This window comes from Marmota monax, unplaced genomic scaffold, assembly GCF_021218885.2.
Source record: "Marmota monax isolate L192 unplaced genomic scaffold, Marmota_monax_Labrador192_F-V1.1 WCK01_AAM20220418_F8-fsc00083, whole genome shotgun sequence".
NCBI lineage: Eukaryota > Metazoa > Chordata > Mammalia > Rodentia > Sciuridae > Marmota > Marmota monax.
In genome coordinates this window covers 4,608,850-4,623,340 of record NW_026692848.1, presented here as the reverse complement: position 1 = coordinate 4,623,340, position 14,491 = coordinate 4,608,850, and the positions used below count along the sequence as shown (strand labels likewise).

The 14,491-nt window shown below is 44.9% G+C and overlaps 1 long non-coding RNA gene across 4 annotated transcripts in view; it reads left to right on the top strand.

The window, feature by feature from the left end:
* The first annotated feature begins 8,125 nt into the window (after positions 1–8,125).
* LOC124095962 (uncharacterized) overlaps positions 8,126–14,491 on the top strand; it is a 134,942-nt gene continuing 128,576 nt past the window's right edge. For all 4 annotated transcript variants that reach the window (XR_006852734.2, XR_009227228.1, XR_009227227.1 and 1 more), the window contains exon 1: positions 8,126–8,241. This is a non-coding gene — a long non-coding RNA (uncharacterized LOC124095962). The remainder of the gene's footprint in view (positions 8,242–14,491) is intronic.

Genomic DNA, 14,491 nt, shown 5'->3' with positions numbered 1-14,491 from the left:
AATCCCTTTTGACTCTCAGATTTTAGGAAAAGTTAAATAACAAAACAAAACAACAACAAAAACAAACAAAGAGCCAAGATGCCGGATGACAATTCTCAGGAAATGCAAGCGTCAGAGCTGTACAGGTTCAGAGGGAAAGGGATCAGAGGGTTAGAACACTTCACCAAAGAAGGGAGGATTGTTCTGCAAGAGAAGAGAGGAACTCCCTGGTCTCTGGGTGACAGTGCTGTGATCACGAGGCCGGGACTCAACAGGCTGGTGGGAGCAGGAGGTGGCCATGGAGCCAGGCCAGGAGCCCACAGGGTGCCCTCTGGATGCTGCCTTGGCCTTCGTCTGTGGGTAATGGTCTGGGATGGAGCTGCTGTCCACACCTTGGCCGCTTTCCCCAGCTGACCCTCGCCTGGCTACCTTTTCGCTGTCTCCCTCTTTCGTATTAGGAATTTAAAAATCCAAGTCGTAATTCATCTTTCCAGATGGCACAAAGAGCCTGGTTGACAGACACCAGTGCGTGGTAACAATTAGATCTGCAGCTCTGATTCTTTGCCCAGGATTAGACTCTTGTGCCATTCTCTCCAGTCTGTACAGCCCGAATATCAGATGACATTAATCTCATATTCTCCATAGAAAGCTGTCCCGAGAATTTATTGATGTTTGCAGCTTCTGATTACTCTACAGCCAGAGAAGGCCAAGAGCAGAATCTTACATTTTTCCTGTTGACCTTTGAAAAGTAGCATCCTGTGACCTTCTCCACAAAGCCTGTGACCTTCAAGCATCTAAACTGTCAACTTTTCCACAAATTATGCCACTTTCCCCCCAATATTTTCTTTCAAAGATATTTAATGGCATCAGTGTTTGCTTTCGCTGAGAGAGAGAGAGAGCAGCGGAGGGGGAGAGAGCAGCTACCGTGGCTGGCTGGCCCTCCCTCCCTCCGTGGCACCTTCACCTTGCATGGGAGGTACTGGCCGGCCGGGGGTGCTTTGAGTGAGACAGGAAACAGTTTAGGGTAAGAAGTGCTTCTCACGCCAGATGAATCCTCAGATCTTACAATTTTGTGCGCTTTCTCCCTCCTCAGCTGTTTCTCTTTGAAGTAAAAGACTGCTATTTCTTTGTGCAAGTGCAGCTGTGACTAGTCGATCATGGTTTATTTTAAGACGAGAAAAGAACTGGAGCAAAGAAATAGCTATTGTGATTTGTCATCCATTAGCAAAATTCAAATGCATCCAGTCTTGTTCAGATATGCAGATGAAGTTTCCATACATCAAGACACTGGGGCGTGGGTACCCTGCCCAGATGAATGGCATGGCTGGGGGCCCCTTGCCAAGCCTTGCTCGGGCGGGCGTTCCAACAGCACCACAGGGCTGGGACTTTGCATTACCCTTCCCTCCCCACACCCGCCTTAGTTCCGAGCTCTATTCTTGTGGGTCTGAAGGATTGCAATGGCTTCCTAAGGTTTCCTTTAGAATCCGTATCTCTGGCCAATCTTTCCTGCATCCTGCACACCCAGGCAAATCTCGAGATGGCAGGTCAACACTATGACCTCTGTCTAAAATCCTCAGTGGTTTCCCATTTTCTGTGGGATAAATTCTATTACCAAAGGGTTTCTTAGTTGGCTGCCACTGAATTGTCCAGCCTATCTCCAGTTCCCTTTCTGGATCACTCCCTGCCATTAAGATCATGTGCTCACCAGCCAAACATGGCATGGCCAAGTCCCACGGCACTTCCGCGTCTGCCCTGAAGCGTGGGTTGGGCTCCAACTTGGGAACCTCCCCCGATCTGAGGTATCTCTCTCCCTCTTTGTTTCATTGATAGATTTTTAGGATCAATCAGGGCTGTAGCAATTTTTGTTCAATCGTCCAGCTTTAGAGCTGAGAGGACTATTGTTGAGGAATGAAGTAGATGACCCCGAGGCACCAGTGATGAGAACAGTTGCCCTGTATTGACGACTCTCCTACATGCAAGCCAGGTAGTAAGAGCGTTTCATTGAATTACCTCGCCGGGCTGCCTGTTGCCAAGGGCCTGGAGCCACAGCAGGCCAGTGCCTGCAGCTTCCCTCCATGGTCAGAACCGGGGCCAGGACCCAGACCCAACCAGCCAGCACCAGAGGCCCCACTCAGCCACTCTTCCACCACACCTTACTTGTGACACTTTCCATATGTTATTTTGTCATATTTGTGGATACTTCTTATTTTACCCACCTGCATTTATAAGCCTCTGGGTGGTAAAGACCATACCTTTAAAGCCTTTGAAGCCCGCAGTATAGGTTTTCAATAAGTACATTAGTGCTGCCTCTACAACTCACAATCAGGGATGTCGGGCTAGTTGAAAAGGCTCCAGGAGCCCCAGTTTCCCCTCCGAGTGCCTCTATGTGCAAACAGTGTGGCCATTGACTCTTCCCTCACACTCACATTTCAGTCCTATCACCCGCCTGCCCACACTGACACTCCCACGCCCCGTCCTTCCACGGGCCACACACAGGGCTCTGCCAGAATCCTGCTTCCATTTATACAGTTCTCCAATGCGTCCCTTAACAAGGCCCAGAGTTCAAAGACGGGCTGTGCTGTGCCTCGGCTCCACAGAGTCCAACATCATACTCACTCCTCTCTTTAGCCCCCAGGCCCATCTCTAGTCATTTCCAACTCAGTGCATTTCGAATGTATACGTGAGTTTAATCTTCATAATAAGACCATGAGATGGAGAGCACCCGGGGGAAGCTCCCTCTGCCCCGGGGCTCCTGCCATCTGTCCAGCAGGGTCAGGAGAAAGGAGCTGTTTCTCTCTCTTTTTTTTTTCCCCTAGAACTTGTTCTGTGCTAGACTGTGTGAAGCAGCACCCCACACTGCACCATTTACTTCTCCTAGTAACAATGGGGGACAGGATTTTTAATCTTCATTCAATAAAAGAGGAAAACAACGCTTTAAAGACCCGTAACTCACCCTGGGCACAGAGCGGTTAAGAGCTGGAACCAGGATTTTAACTCACCTCAAGTTCTAGAATCTACGCCCTGCTCCCCCGACCCCTGCAAGGCTTCACTGCAGGAAGGATGGAGGGGCAAGGCAGTCCCCCACGTGATGAGGGGCGAGGCGCCCCCTGCCCGCAGGTGTCCGCTGTGAGCTGTGCTCTTTCAGCACTGATGGCTGGGTGAGTTTGGGGAGGCTTCCATATTTGCAAAGAATCAATCTCCAAGTTTCCATTTGACCCACCAAGAAATTGGGCAATCACCAGGAAGGGGGTGGAATCAGCTAGAATAAGTGCTGCCAAATTAGCCCTTGCTCATTTGTGGTCGAAGCACAGGCCAGTCGGAGAGCTGTTAGAAAGACCACGTGACCAGGACTTTTCTGGAATTCATCCCGTCCCTGTGACAACCTTGTAACTATGTAAAGAAGAGGAGGCTGCAGAGGTGACATCAGGAGCTTCCATAATTGCATCCCTAATGAAACTGATTGAAAGGAGATTGATGAGCAGATTGAAAGGACAGGGTTTTACCCTGAGCTAATTGCTGTTTGTTAGCATCTTGGAGTAAACACGGGTAGCTGCGCTGAGTTCACCCATGTGGTTGTAGGGACTGGCACTGTTGATCCTTCAAAGTGGCCCCTTTGACAAATTTCCCTGTTTTTCTGGTGGCTGGTCTCTCTCGGTTTCCCTCCTGGATTCTCACTCGCCTGTTCCTTTCAGGTAGCCTGTTCCTCAAGTTCCCCTTGAGGTTATCCTCAGAGCTCACTCCTTGGATGATGTTCGCTTGCTTCTATAACTTCAATTTGTCATCTTTTTTTTTTTAAATTTTGAGAAAGGGTTTCTCTAAGTTGCTTTGGGCCTTGTGAAGTTGATAAGGCTGGCCTTGAACCCTTGATCCTCCTGCCTCAGCCTCCTGAGCCCCACCATGCCCAGATTCAGCCTGCCGTCTTTAAGGGTGACAACTCAGACCTGTGTGACTGCTGGTACCTCTGCTTTCCTGTCCTGTGCTCCCTTCATACTCAAGCCAACCCAACTCAGCTCTTTCTCTCACTGTACAAACCTGGTCCTCCTCCTGTGCTCAGGGAATGTACCTTCTTTTTGGCCACTTGTCCTGGCCACGACTCTGATTTCACTCTCTTTCCAGCCCTCCATGTCAAGTCTGTTGTCCTAGCCCCTAAGCACTTTCCCCTACACCTCCTTCCCGTCTCCACTGCTTCCCTCCATTCTTGCCGTTGTTCTGCTCTGTCCAGGTGGCGGGAGTTTGCCATCCCTGGGCCCGACATCACCCGCTTTGTGCCACACTCCATGGCGCAGCCAGGATGCTCTGTTGAAAATACGAATCTTGCCATGCACTGCTCTGATGGAGGCAATCCGGTGCTTCTGTACCTCTTAACAGCGATTTTGTGACAGAGTCTCCTCTGCCATGCCTGTTCTGTGCACCTGCCCTCCACAGCTCCCCACAGAGCCCAGCCTCCTCCACCACAACCCGCCAGATGACTGCGTGCCTTCCGGAGCCGGCCCTGATGTCCCCTCCCTGGGTGGCTGACTCCTGCTCACCTTCTCTCCTCATCTTAGAGTTCCTTTCCTTCAGAGCCTCTGTTCCCCACCCCCTAGCCGCTGTCCTCTTAAGTGCTCAGCCAGCGGTCACTTCTGAGCGGTACAGGGGCTTGAAGGTGGGCATGTAAAGGTGGGAGGGGGCGTGTTTGGACTCGGATGCTCAAGGGGTGTGCTGTGGTTTGGTGAGTTTGATGTCTCTCCCTAACAAACAAGACAGGCCACTTTGTCCCATGGAGAGTCCCCAGCGGGAAGGTAGGGAAGGTGATATACCCCAGACACTTTCAGAAGGTTCCCTGGCAGCCTTCATGGGACTTTTTGGCACATTACACAACTTTTACTCTCTTCAAAGTTTTGCTTGCTTAATTGAACAGATTTCCATTAAAGCAAGCTAGAATTTACCCTCAGAGTTGAACTTTCCTGTCTGATTTATTCCTTTGTAACATGCTTACAATGTTGATTCATCTTTTTCTTAAGAATTTTCATTTGTTTACATGGATCACACGGGTTATGACCTTGAAATTTGAGAAGAAAAAAAAATTAATTAAAAATAAAAACAGGGAAAATTAAGCTGATGGTTGCTTTGCCAATGCCAGTTCAACCACTTAATCCTGGCTAATAGGTAAAACATTCCATGAATTCAAGTTGTAACTTAAGGCTAGCACTTGAGGCAGTTCAAGTTCAGAGATGTGGTTTGTGAAAATATTACTGGTTGTTGCTTATTTTCTTCTTTGGGCATTCTTTTGAATCATAAATATTTTTTATTACTCTGCATAACATTTAAAAAGATATATATATATATATATATATATATATATATATATATATATATTTATATATATATATATAAATATATATATATATATATAAATATATATATTATATATATAAAAACACATTCTATTGAAAAAATATATTATGCTGTAAACTATCATACAATAACCAAATGACATAAACTTGGTACCCTGTAGGATCTCAATAAATATTTATTCAAATAAACTGAACAATGTTAGTTAATGTATGATTAATTTTAATAATTTAGTTGTTGTTTTTTAACAAGCTTTTCTAATTTGTTTTCTGTAGTATAGGGACAACCCTATATATTAGGGTTAGTATATATTAACTATATACTATATATACTATATGTTTTTCTTTATGTGCTTTTGAATTGCATGACAGGCATTGTCCTGAAAAACCATATATTAGGAAGAGATAATGTTGAAGAAAGAGAATAGTAATTTTGTCCAATTCAGCTGGTTAAATTCTGAGTGTTTAATTCTTTATTTGATCACTCTTATAACTGAGCTGAGTCTCAGATAATCATGGAAGAAACACACTGTACTGTTTTATTAAGAAAGAAATAGCTGTTCTCCAGGAAGGGGAAAAACACAGTGAAGGGCATGGTTCCATTGCTGAGAAATGAGTTAGGAGTCCTGCACCACCAAGGGGCGAGAGGCTGCCCTCCACAGCGCGGTTCTGCGGTGCAGCCGGCCTGGGTTGGGGCCGGTCCTGAGGCTGGATCTGGAAGGAGGCTGGGGGGCACTGGTGCTGACTGCCACAGGCCGCGAAGCAGGCAAAAGCATTCACACTTCATGCTTCTTGTCCATGCACAGAAATAGACCCATCTTCAAATCAAGTTGCTGTGAGCAACTGAGAAGCATTGAAAATAATTCTGGAAAGAAACCCATTTTCAGTTTAAGGCCACTGATCATTTTGCTTATAAAGCCTAAGTATCCCAAGTATTTTGGGGGCTTGGGACAAGTCCTCACATCTGGACATTTACACTACTGTAAGCGCTTTTCTTCCACCTAAATGGTCCTTTTGGCTAACTCTTAAATTTGGGAAGTTTTCCATTATTACTTCTTCAATTATTTTATCTTGCCCCTTGCTCTCTTCTGTCCTGGGTTCCAGTGACATGATTGTGTGTTTGCATGTGAGCCGTGGTCTGCGGTACCATTTATGTTTATTCCATTACTTTTCTCTCAAATATACAGGTTGATAGTTTCTATCTGCCTTCAAGTTCACTGAATTTGCTATTAAGCCAAGTCCATAATGTTTTCATTATACTTTTATTTTTTAACTTTAGAATACGCTTTTTGAAAAAAAAATTTATTTCTCTTTCGGGATTGTACATTCATTTTGAGGATACTTTCTTTTGAGTCTCCAAATATATTGGTGATGATTGCTTTAAAATCTTGTCTGCTAATTGCAACATGTAGGTCATCTTGGGGTTTCCCATTCCTTTTCTTTCTTTTGACAGCTTTTTCTCTTGGGCTCTGGTCAGTCTCTGTTCCTCCAGGGTCTAGGATTTCTAAGTATGGTTGGGACATACTAATATGTACGAAGACTACAGACACTGTTCTGTCCCTGGGGAGGGTTGGCTTTTGTCCATGCAGCCAGTTAACTTGTCTGGACTCGGGCGCCAAACTCCGTGTCCCCAGCAGTGGGCAGAGGTGTCAATCTTGGCTGTCCTGTAAGCTTCCAGCAGCTGTTTTCTTTTTATGGACATCCTTGGATCTCTGTGACCAAGTCGTCTCTGCTTCAGGATGTCCTTCTGTCTGTGCTGCCGTTCGTCTGTTCTGTCCTCTGACACTGGCGGCCAGTGCGGTGGGCTCTCGGCTGCACAGAGTCCGTGATGGGGGAGGACCCTCAGGCACAAAGCTGCAGATCCCTGAATCTCACCTGTTGAAGTTCCCACCTTTCAAGCCTAAATTCTGACCCAGTTTGTGTTGCTTCAGTTTTTATCAAAGTAGGTGTTCTCTAGTTGTTTTCTGTGAAAGGGTGATCTCACCTACTACTCCGCCACGCTGTCCTTTGGTCACATTTTAGGGACTTGGATGGACCAGTTTTAGAGATGTGGGTTCATTTACCCACAGAATTAGCAACAGCCAAGGAGAGGAGCTGGGTGCAAAGTGACTTTGAAATAGGGAAGCTCAAGGCACTGACGGTATTCAGTCACGCAGTCCTCAAAGTGTCTGACTGACTGGACGCTTAAAGAACACAGAGATAGAATTTGCTGCACAAATACTTAAGATGAGATGTGGAAGACTGTTCTCAAGAAAAGGAAAATCTAGAAAAATCAGGAGGATACGCCCAAAGTTGTGGAGGTGACGGATGGAGGAGCAGAACTCACAGCCTTACATATTGCCATACTTGTGACTGTCATGTTCTGCTACCTTTCCTATCCTCTACTATCCCCCCTCCCCTCCCCTCCCCACCCTTCTTCTCTCTCTACCCCCCCTATTGACCTTCATTTCTCCCCCTTGTATTATTTTTCCCTTTCCCCTCATTTCCTCTTGTATGTTCTTTTGTATAACCCTGAGGGTCTCCTTCCATTTCCATGCAATTTCCCTTTTCTCTCCCTTTCCCTCCCACCTCTCATCTCTGTTTAATGTTAATTGATGTGATTCTGCAATCTGTATATGGGCTAAAAATGGGAGTTCATAACTCACTTGAAGCAAAGTGTGAAAGATGATATATCAAGAACTATGTAATGTTTTGAACAACCAACAATAAAAAAAAATAAAATAAAAAAAAAATAAAAATAAAAATCAAATTTTAAAATTTATGGTATAATAAACTTTTTTTAGTTTGGAAAAAAAAAAAAAGAACTCACAGCCTTGTTTTAATTCAAGATCGTCCTTGACTGAAGGACAGCAGATGGCCATGGCGTGGTCTCAATGAAAGCAGCAAAATCACCCACAGTGACATTTTCAAAGGGAAAATCGGAAGCAAGGTAAGAAAGACAGGGGATCTCATGTTGCAGGAATTGGGTTTCTGCCCTCTTTCCACGAGTGCTCTGGGAGGAACTTTTTCAACTTTGCAAAGCAGCAGAGGTCTCAGCACTCGTGGTCCTAGGGAGGGTGTGAGATCTGGAAGAAAGCCCTGAGGTTTACACGTGCAAATGTCCTGCAAGGGAGATCTCCTGCATGTGCACATCAGGGGTGGCCTCCAGGCAGTGTTGGCCGGAAGGCTGGCAATTCTCTGTTTCTGTTTACAAAGAAGAGCCCTCCAGCCCATTCCCGTGATGGTGGTATGGGACCAGCAGCTTGAGGATGTGCTAGTGGGAGAAGTAATGAACATTCAGACTGGCATGGGTGAGATTTCCCTCAGGACACTCTGGCTCCAGTCTCAAGTCTCTGGGAAACAGGGAGTTTATATTTGTATAAGAACCACAACAGATAGATAGGTGGATGGATGGATGCATGAGAGATCTGAATGCAGTTATCTATCACATTCACATAAAGCAGGACTCCAGATCGTGTTGAGAATTATGTAGGGAGTTCTCATTTCATCTGTTGCTTCAGTATTTTTCAGTTATGTTTTGTTGAGTTTTTTTTTTTTTTTTGTCTTTGCCAAAGTAACCTCTCTAGAGGGGTGTAGCGGCACATGTCTGAAATCCCAGAAATTTGGGAGGCTGAGGCACGAGGATCACAAGTTTGAGGTCAGCCTCAGCAATTTAGTAAGGCCATAAGAAATTACCTCAAACTAAATACATAAACATGTGACTGTGGGTGCCACAAGTTGTAATCAAAGTGAACAACTCTAAAGTGGAGAACGGGAAACACTTTTTTTAAAAAAAATATTTTATAAATTGTTATGAATTCAATTTAAATCACAGAACAATATGTTGAGCATTAATGGGAACTCTGTCTCTCAGCCATTCTATACTGTACCAAGCCCCGTGGACAACTGGCCTGTAACTGTACATTTAAAATGGTAATAAATATCTGATATCTTTGCACAAGAGAGGAACTTCAGGTGGCAAGAGTATGCAGTGGGAGTGAAGGGACAGGGTCTCAGCTCTGAGAACCTGCACAGTCGGTGTGCACCTGTGTGGGAGAGCTCTGCTGTCTGTGAACAGCACCAGTATTGCAGCCCCTCCTGGACCCGGTGCCTCTCCTGATCACGGCTTCCCCTGGAACGTCTCTTCACTCCCAGCACTGGGCTTAGCTTGCTTCTGGAATACACCGATTTTTTCTGATCCATTACTTGATTCCCTGTCCTTCTCATAATTAGCATGTCATCAGTATGAATTTTAGAATTATTTAGCATTGAAAAAACGTTAAAATAACATGGAAAGTTTAAAGGCTAAAAGTTACAAGAACATTTTCCATCTAATAGTTTTTTAACGACTATATTTTGATGCAATGACTACAGAAAGATGCACAAATTGTAACTCTGCACACAGTGAGCACATCTCCTTCCCCACAGCGCAAGCCCAGAGGAACAGCAGCCCAGCACCTGAAGTTTTCCTTGTTCCTGGCTGCATCCTGGCTGCAGCCACAGGTCTCCACCATCCTCCTCCTGTTCTCCTGTGGGAACGCCCTATACTGATTTTTTTCCGAGCTTTTTCATGGAGTTATCACGAGACTCAGCCACACTGCACCGTGCTGCGCGTCATTCTACGCCATTCCCATCGCTGCAAAGGGTTTCACGTCATGGGCAGACCAGGCCTTGTCCACTTTTTCTCTTGTTGGTGATACCTGAGCTGTACTGCAGTGCTTAGCTGTCATAACACTGCTGCCATGAACATTTTGTGCAGGTCTTTGGATGCACAAAAGCACACATTTCCACACATGCGTAGGAGGGCCATTTCTGGGCCATAGGATAAGCATATGTGAGCGTGGACATTCACACCAGCCGTTTTGTGAGTTCTGCTGGTTTCACTCTCACCAGCTCTTGATATATTAGTGTTTTAAAGTTTTGTGGGGTTATACAGCCGAAGGACATGGTGCATCTTTATGGACATCTCTTTTGAGAGCCTTTTTGCCTGTGTTCTCATCTGTCTTATTCTTAGAGGTTGGCAAGGGGTCTTTTATCACATTTAAATGGAGCATGCAATGATAAGGGCGAGACAGCACCCCCTTAGAGCTTGCCCAAGTCCTCAGCTGCTCCTGAGGGCTCACGGAGGTTTTGTATCACGGCAACTTAGGCCGATTTCTACCACTTTTGGTGTGTTCTCCTGGCAAGCCCAGGCCAGAAGGAGATGAGAGAGCAGGGTCTCCATGGGATGCCCATTTTGCCTTCCTGCTCCTCTTGCACAATGGGAAGGAGTCAGTGTGAGCCTGGGAGCTGAGTGAAGAGTGTTTGTTCCAGTGGTTGGATGGTGTCTGACAGTCCTCGGGAACAACATTCACCAATGTTCTGTGTCAGGGCTGAAACTGCGGGAAATGGAAGTCTTCCATGGTCTTGGAGTGGGAGATTCCCAGAGGTTAAAGGACGGCTGGATGTCAACATGCTTAAATGAAAGTTGGCCCTTGGTGGCACCCTGAGACCTGGTGGCCCACCTCTGCCCATGCGCCTCAGTGAAGGGACACTCAGTTCCAGTTTTCCAGGCAAACCGACCATTAGTGGGGGCTTAGTATAGACAGCTCTTGGTTCACACGGGACGTGCTTCCTGTTGCTTCTGCCCACGGGTCCAGGAGTAAGGCCACTTGCTCACTCTGAGAAAAGCTCTTCAGATATTTGAAGACAGTCATCATGTCATGATCTTGTCCCTTAATCTTTCATTTAGGCTGAAAATAAAATCTTACCTCTTTGAAACAGACACCTGTAAACAGGGAGGAGAGCACCGCAGTCAAGAACTCACAGGCTGAAGATGAGTGGTTTGCTGAGGACCTCTCTGGTTCAGGACATCCATTGTGTTTCCTTCTGTTTATCTTCTCTTTATTAAACAGTGATTACCAAGTGGCTCCTGTGGCTCGTTAAGACCCTCAGCTTCCTTTAGTCAGGTACTGCCTTTCACTTTGTGGGCCTGTCTCCTTCCTGGCTGCCAACACCTGCTGTTACTTTTTTTTTTTTGGAGCATTGTTAACAGAAGAATTTTGCGGTGAGCATCTTCTAAGTGTGCAACCTGGTGAATAGCACGGCTCTCCTCAAATCTCACTTTTCTGCGTGTTCGTATTCCAAGGTAATTTTAAAAACTGCTATAATGTGTCTTTTCTCAGTTACGTGAGGAAATATCCTTGATAATTCTTCTTTTCCTGGAATTCAAGAACACTTGCAGAGCTGTTCTGAACAGAGGCTGCACTGTTCATTTCTCCCTTGGAGAGGGAAAAAGAACTAGAAAGGGATTTGTTGATTCATGGTAATAGCGAAACACCCGGGCACAGGGAGGCAGTTCCTTTGAGTTTGATTCTCACTGTGCATGACTGTTGATTCCCTCAATAGTCAGTGGATATTTATGAAGTGCCTGCCTATGTCAGACCCCTGCTGCAGTGTGGAGGGCGCGGGGTGCACACTGCCCTCACCTGGGACGCAGAATGACGCAGCTCTGGAGCCCCCACAGTTTGCTTCTGATTAGTGCCTTGGGGATGTACTTAATGGTGAGGTTCACTGTGGTCTGTTCTGTGTGTACACAGGAGAGTCAGGTCAGATTCGCTCCATGTTCCTCCCCTACCCTCGCCCACCCCACCGTCCCTCCATCTGGTTCACTGTTCTTTCTTCTATCTTGATGGACTCCCTCTTTTCCTTCTCTCTTTATACCCCCTTATTGGACTAGCTTCCTTAAATCAGAGAAAACATTCAACCTTTGACTTGCTGAGTCTGACTTATTTCTCTTAGCATGACAGTCTCCAGTTCCAGGAAATGCCACAATGTCACCCTTCTTTGTAGCTGAGAAACGTTCCATTGTGTATACACACCACTTTTTCTTTGTCCATTCACCTGTTGAAGGGCATCTAGGTTGGCTCCACAACTTGGTTTTTGTGAATTGTGCTGCTATAAACATGGATGTGCTGTGTCACTGTAGTGTGCTGATTTGAGATCTTTTGGATATATTCCGAGGAGTAGCGGAGTTGGGTTACATGGTGGCTCCATTCCTTGTTTTCTGAAGATTCTCCACACTGATTTTCAGAGTGGTCCCACTAATTTGCACTCCTACCAACAATGTATGAGAGAAACTTTCCCCCCACATCCTCACCAACACTTATTATTCTTTGTGTTCTTATAATTCTGACTGGGGTGAGATGAAATCTCAATATAGTTTTGATTGCATTTCCCTAACTGCTTGAGATGTTGAAGCTTTTTTCATGTATTTGAAGTCCATTTGTATCTGTTTAGTTCTTTTGTCCATTTATTGATTGGTTATTTGTTCTTTTGGTGTTTTTTTGTCTCTATTACTGCTGATACTATTGATACTAGCCCTGCTGCTGTTACTATTTTAGTCCTGCTTCTGAGTATGAGGCCTTAGAGAAACTATTTAATCTTCTTGACTCTTCTTGCCTCAGAAAATTCGGAAATGAAACTACATACATGTTTCTGTCCACAAGATATTAATAAGCATGTTACCAAAAGCAAACCAATAAGAATGGTGGAGAAGATCATTGTACAAATATTCTGGGGATTCTAATTTAGGCAAAGTTGCCTTACTTACTAAATAATTTCCCTTTAATATGTTAATATGCATTGTACATCTCCAAAAGTGTGCATTAAATTTGTTTGAATATAAAATAATTTTTTTCCTGGTACTTCTCAGTATTAACAAAGCCAACATATTAGAAATAACATTATTATTCCAGGGAATGTAATTTTTTCCCCTTCAATTATTTCCTAGGTCTTTCCCAACTTGAATATCCTGTGACTCCATCATGTCATAAGCTCTCCTAGGTCAAGGACAACCACACATCTCTCTGTGTGTGAGATAAAATAATAATTAATAGTGCTCCGTTTTTCTTTAAGACAGTTCCCACTTTGAATGATGAGTTAAGTAGTCACCTTACCTTTTGAGTGATCTCAAGTTTCCATGAATATTGCTTAGCCTGTTGCTTCAATTGCCCACAGAGCTCCTCAATCCAAAACTATCTATCAGATATTGGATAATAGGAAGACCTACCTTCCCCTCACACCAACTTCTTTCAACAGACTGCCACCAATTTCCTTTATATGATTCTCTGTTTAAATAGAGAATGGTGAATAGAGCTGAATTCCATCAACTGTGTGCACAGCAGTGTTAATTGAGCATCTATTGGGCATCCAGTTATCCTGTGATAATGATATGATGTACAAAAAAAAAAATTGAGACATTTTATCTTTGCTTCCAAGGTTTTTCAAATCTATCCCTGCTGGGTGGTGGCATGTGTTTGGCAAAGCATTTTATAATGTCATAAATGTATACATTAATCAACAATCCCCATGATGGTTACTAAGACAAATCAATTATATTTATCACTGCTGCTTGGAGGGTGATTTTTTTAACACATGAATCAATAATCTGAACAAGAGCATATGAATTGGATGATAGCTAATTGGCTCCTGAGTGCCCATATTTAATTGTGACATTGATTTGGTATTAAATTATTAGCTTTTCCATCCCCTTCACCCTGTCTCTGCCTGTTTCCGTGGCAGCGATTCACACCTTCTCGGGAGCCTGGTACACAGTGGGGTGCAGTTCCAGGTGGGCTCCTAAGCAAGCCGCAGAGGCAGCAGCAGAGCCAGGCTGAGTTTGATTTACAACAACAAGACTTTACTGAGGAAATAATAAAAGGTTTTTTTAGGGATCTAAGAAGTTGGTATTTGAATATCAAGAAGTAAGCAAGCTTAGAATGCTATGCATAGAATTTATACAAAGCTTGAAAGAAAGAAGAAAAATTAGATGAGCTCACAGCCTTTTCCTTCCTCCAAGGACAAGTGAATTCAAAAGCTGGTTGATTTGGGAGTGTCGGGGGAAGAAGGCTGAAATATGGGTCTCCCGGGCTTGCCGCCTCGCAGGCCTCATCCATTGAGCCCTTGGGAAGGCAGGGAAGGCTCAGACCCCCCGGGAGACCATACCTGCTTTCCAGGGCCCACCAGGAAGTTGACTGGTCCTCAGAGAATGGGTTCAGAACAGCCCTGGAATTAGGGCACCATGAATCTAGCAGCAGATTTGAAGAAGCTTTTAGCTGGGCTTGCTGTGGCCAAGTGAAGGTCTGCACCCTTGCAAGGTGCAGGAAGTCCCCCTGGGGGTTCCGGAACATGCCCTCTCCTTACTGGGGCGCTAAAAAGGT